General features: G+C 39.0%; 1 protein-coding gene across 1 annotated transcript in view; it reads left to right on the forward strand.

Annotated features, from left to right (window-relative positions):
• Nucleotides 1–7,459, forward strand: part of LOC105540499 (chromosome unknown open reading frame, human C1orf101) — a 151,551-nt gene that overhangs the window by 26,233 nt on the left and 117,859 nt on the right. The window lies entirely within an intron of this gene.

Genomic DNA, 7,459 nt, shown 5'->3' on the forward strand with positions numbered 1-7,459 from the left:
TTTTATAAAACACAAAAAAATTGATAATCGGAACTAATTACTAACTTAGAAAATGCTAGACTCTTGGATTAGAGTTTTACAATGTGTCCATACCTAATCCTCAATCCAAGAGCGTCATTTGAGTTGGTGGCAAATCCTGGAAATATCTCAAAATGCGTCCTGCTGGTTTATAAAAGTCAACCCCGGTGGTGTCCCGTACCCACACACACACACACCCCCACACACCCACCCCACAAATTCTACCTGAGAGGCAAGATACATTACTGTTAAAGTTAGTAGGTTATCACGAGGTATAGACAGACTTCCTTAGTCTATTAAGCACCTAGACACAGGGCAAGGTGCTTTTAACTAAAGGATAAAGTACCTGCCTTCAATAATCTTCCATTTAGTGCGAGAGACAAACAAGAAACAGACATTATATAGGAGTGAGGCCAGGGTGCAGAGGAACACAAAGAGAGTGCACCAACTCTGGCCTGGAGGAGAGGGAGTCAGGGAGGACTTTCCTAAAAAGGGGACATCTGCATTATTGAAAAGAAGTAAAACCTAGCCAACTGGGGGAGAATTCCAAACATAGGAAATGACAAACAGCAGGTCCTCAAATAATGTTCATTATAACATTGATTAGAAAAAACTTGATTCCCTGTTGGGGCCACTGCTGTGTGAAGTTTGCATGCTCTCCCTGTGTCTGCGTGAGTTTCCTCCAGGTATCCTGGTTTCCTCCCACATCCCAAAGCTGTGCACTTGAAGTTCATCGGTGTGTCTGCGTGGTCTCAGTTGGAGTGAGTGTGGGTGTGAATGTCAGTGTGCCCTACAATGGGATGACGTCCTGTCCAGGGTAGGTTCCTGCCTTGAGCCCTGAGCTGCCAGAATGGGCTCTGGCCAACCACAGCCCTGAACTGGAATAAGTAGGTTAGAAAATGAATGAATGGATGGATGAATACAAACTATCGTAAAATAAAAATTTGTAAAGTAGACAAGACTATGACATGACAATAAACAATGCTGTAGGAAAGCGCTCAGAGAGCCACCATATTTGTGATTGTTGAGTTTTGAACTGTGTGATGGTAGAAGGTGTTTCTTAACAATTTGGCAACATTAATTTCTTGATTTAAGCCATCACTATGATCGCCCTCACTCACTGATTCACCAAGAGTTGGGTAAATAATTACCTTACTTGTGAGCCACCGCACCTGGTTGTAAGAGTTCTTTATATTCTAGACACAAGTTCTTTATCAAACACATGATTTACAAGGATTTTCTCGCATTCTGTGAATTGTCTTTTCAGGTTCTTCATGATATCCTTAAAGCACAAAAGTTTACATTTTTATGAATTCCTAATTACTTATTTTTTTCCTTTGGTTCTGTGTGCTTTGGGTGTCATATCAAAGAAACCGTTGCCAAATCCAAAGTGACAAAGTACCACACTGTTTTTCTTCCTATGAGTATTATAGTGTTAGCTCTTACATTTAAGTCTTTGGTCTGTTTTGAGTTTATATTTGGTCTGTATTTGCAGTGAGTTCATTTTGTGGTGGGGGTCCAAATGAATTCTTTTATATCTGGAGATCTAGTTGTTCCAGCATAATTTGCTGAAAAGACGGTCGTTTCCCCCATTGAATTGTTTTGGCACTCGTTGAAAGTCAATTAAGAGTGAATGTGACAGTATATTTCTGGAATTTTAAATTCTATTCCATTGCCCTACATATTCATCCTTATGCCAGTACCACACTTCTCCCATGGATCTCTGCAATGCACGATCAGGAGATGCCCTTACGAGCCCATGCCACCAGGGCCTTGGGTCCAATACACAGAGCTGTGTGGAGTCTCAGCAGAGCAGCCACTCAGGCACACACAGAGACCCAGGAGTTTTACATACTCTGGACCCGGGACCCCTGCCAAGGTGGAAAATTTGTCCATACATATCCCTAGGAAGGGGGCTGAATCCAGGGAGCCAAGCAGCATTATTCGGTGGGCCCCAATTTCACAGCACCTAAGGAAAAATTCTAGAAAAATGTAAACCATCAAAGTTGACCCAAAAAATACATATAGAACTTGAGTAATGTTTTAACTGAAAAGAAACAATTATTATTTAACAATCATTGAGGAGAAGAAAGCACTAGCACAGATAATTCCAATCCTAAAGAGTGAGATGAAGTCATTAGCATACCCAAAATTCAGGCAAGAGCTATGTAAGAAAGGAAAATCATAATCATAAGCTGATCTTGTTCATGAATGTAGATGCCAAATCCTGAATAAAGTATTATCAAATAAATTTAGCAATAGGCCAGGCATAGTGGCTCACGCCTTTAATCCCAGCACTTTGGGGAGGCCAGGGCAGGAGGGTTGCTTGAGGCCAGGAGTTTCAGACCAGTCTGGGAAACAGAGAGAGACCCTATCTCTATACAAAAATTAAAAATTAGCCAAGTGTAGTGGCATGCACTTGTAGTCCTAGCTACTTGGGAGACTGAGGCAGGAGGATTGCCCAAGCCCGGGAATTTGAGGCCACAGTGAGCTATGATCTTACCACTGTACTCCAGCCTAGGTAATAGAGTGAGACCTTGTCTCTAAATAAATAAATACATAGCTCCAGTAATATATATGAAAAATACATGATATGTGATCAAGTTTATTTATACCAGAAGTGCAAGTTGTGTATAATATTTTTAAATGTTTTAATGTAATTTATTACATTAATAGCTTAAAGGAGTAAAATTAGATGATCATCTCAATAGGGACAAAATAAAGCTTTATTTCAAAATTTTTTTTACTTCCTGCTTTCCTTGGCTTAGTAAAAAATGAAATAAAAAATTTTTAACCTCATACTGTATGTAAAAATAATCTCAGATGAATTAAATATGTACATATGAAAGGCTAAACTGAAAAAATTTAGAAATATAGAATATCTTTATTGTCTCAGGATAGTGAAGGATTTCTACAATTCAAAAGTTACTCAAACTATGCAAGTAAACATTTGATAAATTCAGCTCATTAATGAATATATGACCTGATGTTCAGCCTCATTAGTAATCAAAGAAAAATATTAATAGCCCAATGAGATCCATTTTACATATACCAGATTGATAAATATATTAAAGTTTTAGAAAGTCATTGGTGAGGATATGCAACAATGGAACATTAATGTGGATTGCTGATGGAAGGGTAAATTGGCACAACCAATTTGAAAGAATTTTACATTATCAGGCAAAGTTAAAGATGCATATCCCCCATGGTTACAAGCTCAATACCATTATATACCCTAGAGAAACCATGCACAGTTACCTAAGGAGATGTGTAAAATAATATTTGTAGCAGCATTGTTTGCAATTGCAAAAAAAGAAGAAGAAAGAAACTTTTAATTTCCACTCATGGAGAAATGTATAATGAAGAAACCAAACATGCCTATTACTATTGGTTTAACTGTAAGTAACAGAAAACTTGATTAATAATGGTTTAACAACAACAAAAAATTTTTCTGCTGCTTAAAAAGAAGCCTAGAAGTAGCCAGTGGTTAAGGCCCTAGGCTTTTTCCACCTTCTTCTCCACCATCCTCAGTGTTGGCCTCATCTGTGGCCTCATGGTCACAAGATGGCTGCTGAAGCTCTAACAGCACAAGTCTTCACTCAGTGTGAGAAAGGCGGGTGACAGTGAGTGGCCAACGTAGCAAAGAGGACCTTTTCCTTAATGATGCTATCGTTTTGTCAGAAAAGAAAGTAACTGCGCTGGGTGCAGTGGCACATGCCTGTAATCCCAGCACTGGGAGGCTGAGGTGGGCGGATTACCTGAGCTCAGGAGTTCGAGACCAGCATGAGCAACATGGCAAAACCATGCCTGTATGCGCAAAATACAAAAATTAGCCGGGCATGGTGGCACACACCTGTAGTCTTAGCTACCTGGGAGGCTGAGGTAGGAAGAATGCCCAAGCCCCGGAGTTTGAGGCTGCAGTAAGCTATGATTGGGCCGCTACACTTCAACCTGGGTGGCAATGGACCCTATATCAAAAAGAGAAAGAAAAAGGAAAAGAGAATAATTTCTTAGATGTCCTTGTATATCTCATTGGCCACAGTGGGTTATATGGCCAATTCTAGCTACCAGAGAGACTAGGGAAAAAAATCTGGCTTTTCCGGCCTATACAGTGTGAGGCCAGCAAAGACAAGGCAGTGCTTTTCAGTGGCGCTCACCGCTTTCTACCACAGCAAAATCACCTGCTGTTCAACCAATAGATTGGCTTCGTCTTCTTCTTTTCTTTCTTTCTTTCTTTCTTTCTTTTTTCTTTCTTTCTTTCTTCCTTTCTTTCTTCCTTTCTTCCTTTCTTCCTTTCGACAGGGTCTCAGTCTGTCACCCAGGCTGGAGTGCAGTGGCATGACCACAGCTCACCACAACCTCAAACTCCTAGGCTCTAGCAATCTTCCCATCTCAGCCTCCCAAGTGGCATGTGTCACCGTACCTGGCCAATTTTTCCACTTTCTATAAAGACAGGGTCTCCACCTGTTGCCCAAGCTGGTCTTTATTTTTTTTTCTTCAACTTTCAAGTTGAGGGGCACAGCCGGTTTGTTGTATAGCTAACATGTGCCATGGTGGTTTGCTGCACAGATTATCCCATCACCAAGGCATTACACCCAGTATCCATTAGCTATTCTTCCTGAGGCGCTCCCTCTCCCCATTCCTCCCAACCAGCAGGTTCCCTGCATATGTTGTTCCCACTCACCCCACCATGTGTCCATGTGTTCTCATCATTCAGCTCCCACTTACAAGTGAGAACATGCAGTGTTTGGTTTTCTGTTCCTGCATTAGTTTGCTGAGCGTAATGGCTTCCAGCTTCATCCATGGTTTACACCCCTGGTGTAAACATGCTAACAATGTATACACTATACAACAATGAAAATATACAAAACACCACTAATCAATATGAATGAATCTCACAAGCATAATATGGAATGATAAAAGTAAGTCATAGAGGAAAGGTAAAGTGTAATTCCATTTATATAAAGTGCAACACTAGAAAAATTAAATAATACATTGCTTAGTAATGGGTAAACTATGTTTTTAAATTTTTTTATCCTCAATTTTTGTGGGTACATAGTAGGTATATATATTTTTGGGGTTTATGAGATTTTGATAAAGGCATAAAATGTATAATAATCACATCAGGGTAAGTGGGGTATCCATCACCTTAAGCATTTATTCTTTGTGCTACAATCTAATTATACTCTTTTAGTTATTTTTAAACGTCCAATTAAATTATTATTGACTGTAGTCACCCTGTTGTGATATCAAATACCACATCTTATTCTATTTTTTGAACTCATTAACCATCCCTACACTCTTCCACAACAACCCCCCACCCCACACACACACACACACACCCCCCACTCTTTCCAACCCCTGGCAACCATCATTCTACTCTCTATATCCAAGAGTTCAATTGATTTAATTTTTAGCTCCCACAAATAAGTGAGAATATGGTGAAGTTTGTCTTTTTGTGCCTAGCTTATTTCACTTAGCATAATGGCCTCCAGTTCTACCCATATTGTTGCAAATGACAGGATCTCATTCTTTTTTATGGCTGAATAGTGCTCCATTGTGTATATGTGCCACATTTTCTTTATCCATTCGCCTGTTGATGGACACTTAGGTTGTTTCCAAATCTTGACTATTGTGAATTGTGCTGCAATAAACATGGGAGTAGGTATCTCTTCAATATATTGAATTCCTTTTTGGGGGGTATATACCTAGCACTGGGATTGCTAGATCATATGGTAGTTCTATTTTTAGTTTTTTGAGGAGCTTCCAAACTGTTCTCCATAGTGGTTATACTAATTTACATTCCCACCCACACCGTACAGGGGTTCCCTTTCTCCGGCATTTGTTATTGCCTGTCTTTTGGATGAAATCCATTTTAACATGGGTGAGATGATATTTCATTCTAGTTTTGATTTGCATTTCTCTAATGATCAGTGATGTTGCGCACCTTTTCATGTACCTATTTGCCATTTTTATGTCTTCACCTAAGAAATGTCTATTTAGATCTTTGGCCCATTTTTATTTGGATTATTAGATTTTTTTTCCTATAGTGTTGTTTGAGCTTTTTATGTATTCTGGTTATTAATCCCTTGTCAGATGGATAGTTTGCAAATATTTTCCCCCATTCTGTGGGTTGTCTCTTCAATTTTTTGATTGTTTCCCTTGCTGTGCAGAAGCTTTTTTTTTTTTTTTGAGTCTCACTTTGCAGAAGCTTTTTAATTTTATGTGATTCTACTTCTACTTGTCCTTTTTTGCTTTAGTAGCCTGTGCTTATGGGATATTGCTCAAGAAATCTTTGCCCACTCCAATGTTCTGGAGAGTTTCCTAAATGCAGTTTGAGGTCTTAGACTTAGGTCTTTAATTCACTTGTTTTTTGTATATGGCAAGAGATAGGGGTCTAGTTTCATTCTTCTGCATATTGATATGTAGTTTTCCCAGCCCCTTTTTTTTTTTTTTTTTGAAACAGGAGTTTCACTCATCACCCAGGCTGGAGTACAATGGCATGATCTCAGCTCACTGCAACCTCCACCTCCCATGTTCAAGTGATTCTCCTGCCTCACCCTCCAAGTAGCTGGGATTACAAGCATGTGCCCACCACGCCCGCATAACTTTTGTATTTTTTAGTAGAGATGGGGTTTCCCCATGTTGGCCAGGCTGGTCTTGAACTCCTGACCTCAGGTGATCGCCACCACCTTGGCCTCCCAAATTGCTGGGATTACAGGCGTGAGCCACCATGCCCAGCCCCCAGCACCATTTCTTGAAGAGACTGTCCTTTCCCCAATATATGTACTTAGTACCTTTCTCAAAAATGAGTTCACTGTAGATGTATTGATTTGTCTCTGGGTTCTCTGTTCTGTTCCATTGGTCTATGTGTCTGTTTTTATGCCAGTACCATGCTGTTTTGGTTACTATAGCTCTGTGGTATAATTTGAAGTCAGGTAATGTGATTCCTCCAGTTTTGTTCATTTTGTTTAGAATAGCTTTGGCTATTCTGGGTCTTTGGTGGGTTCCATATAAATTCTAGGATTTTTTTTTTCCTATTTCTGTAAAGAATGTCTTTGGTATTTTGATAAGGGTTACACTGAACCTGTAGATTGCTTTGGGTAGTGTGGACATTTTAACAATATTGAATCTTCCAATCCATGAACATGGAATATTTTCCTTTTTTGTGTCCTCTTTAATTTTTTGCATCAATATTTTATAGTTTTCATTGCAGAGATCTTTCAGTTCTTTGGTTATGTTAATTCTTATGTATTTAGTTTTAATTGTACCTATTCTAAACAGGATTACTTTTTTATTTCTTTTTCAGATTGTTTGCTCTTGGCATATAGAAATGCTACTGATTTTTTGTATGTTGATTTTGTATCCTACAACTTTTCTGAATTTATATGTAAGTTCTAATAGTTTTTTGATAGAGACTTCATGTTCTTCCAAATATAAG

The sequence above is a fragment of the Mandrillus leucophaeus genome, unplaced genomic scaffold (assembly GCF_000951045.1).
Source record: "Mandrillus leucophaeus isolate KB7577 unplaced genomic scaffold, Mleu.le_1.0 Scaffold220, whole genome shotgun sequence".
Lineage (NCBI taxonomy): Eukaryota > Metazoa > Chordata > Mammalia > Primates > Cercopithecidae > Mandrillus > Mandrillus leucophaeus.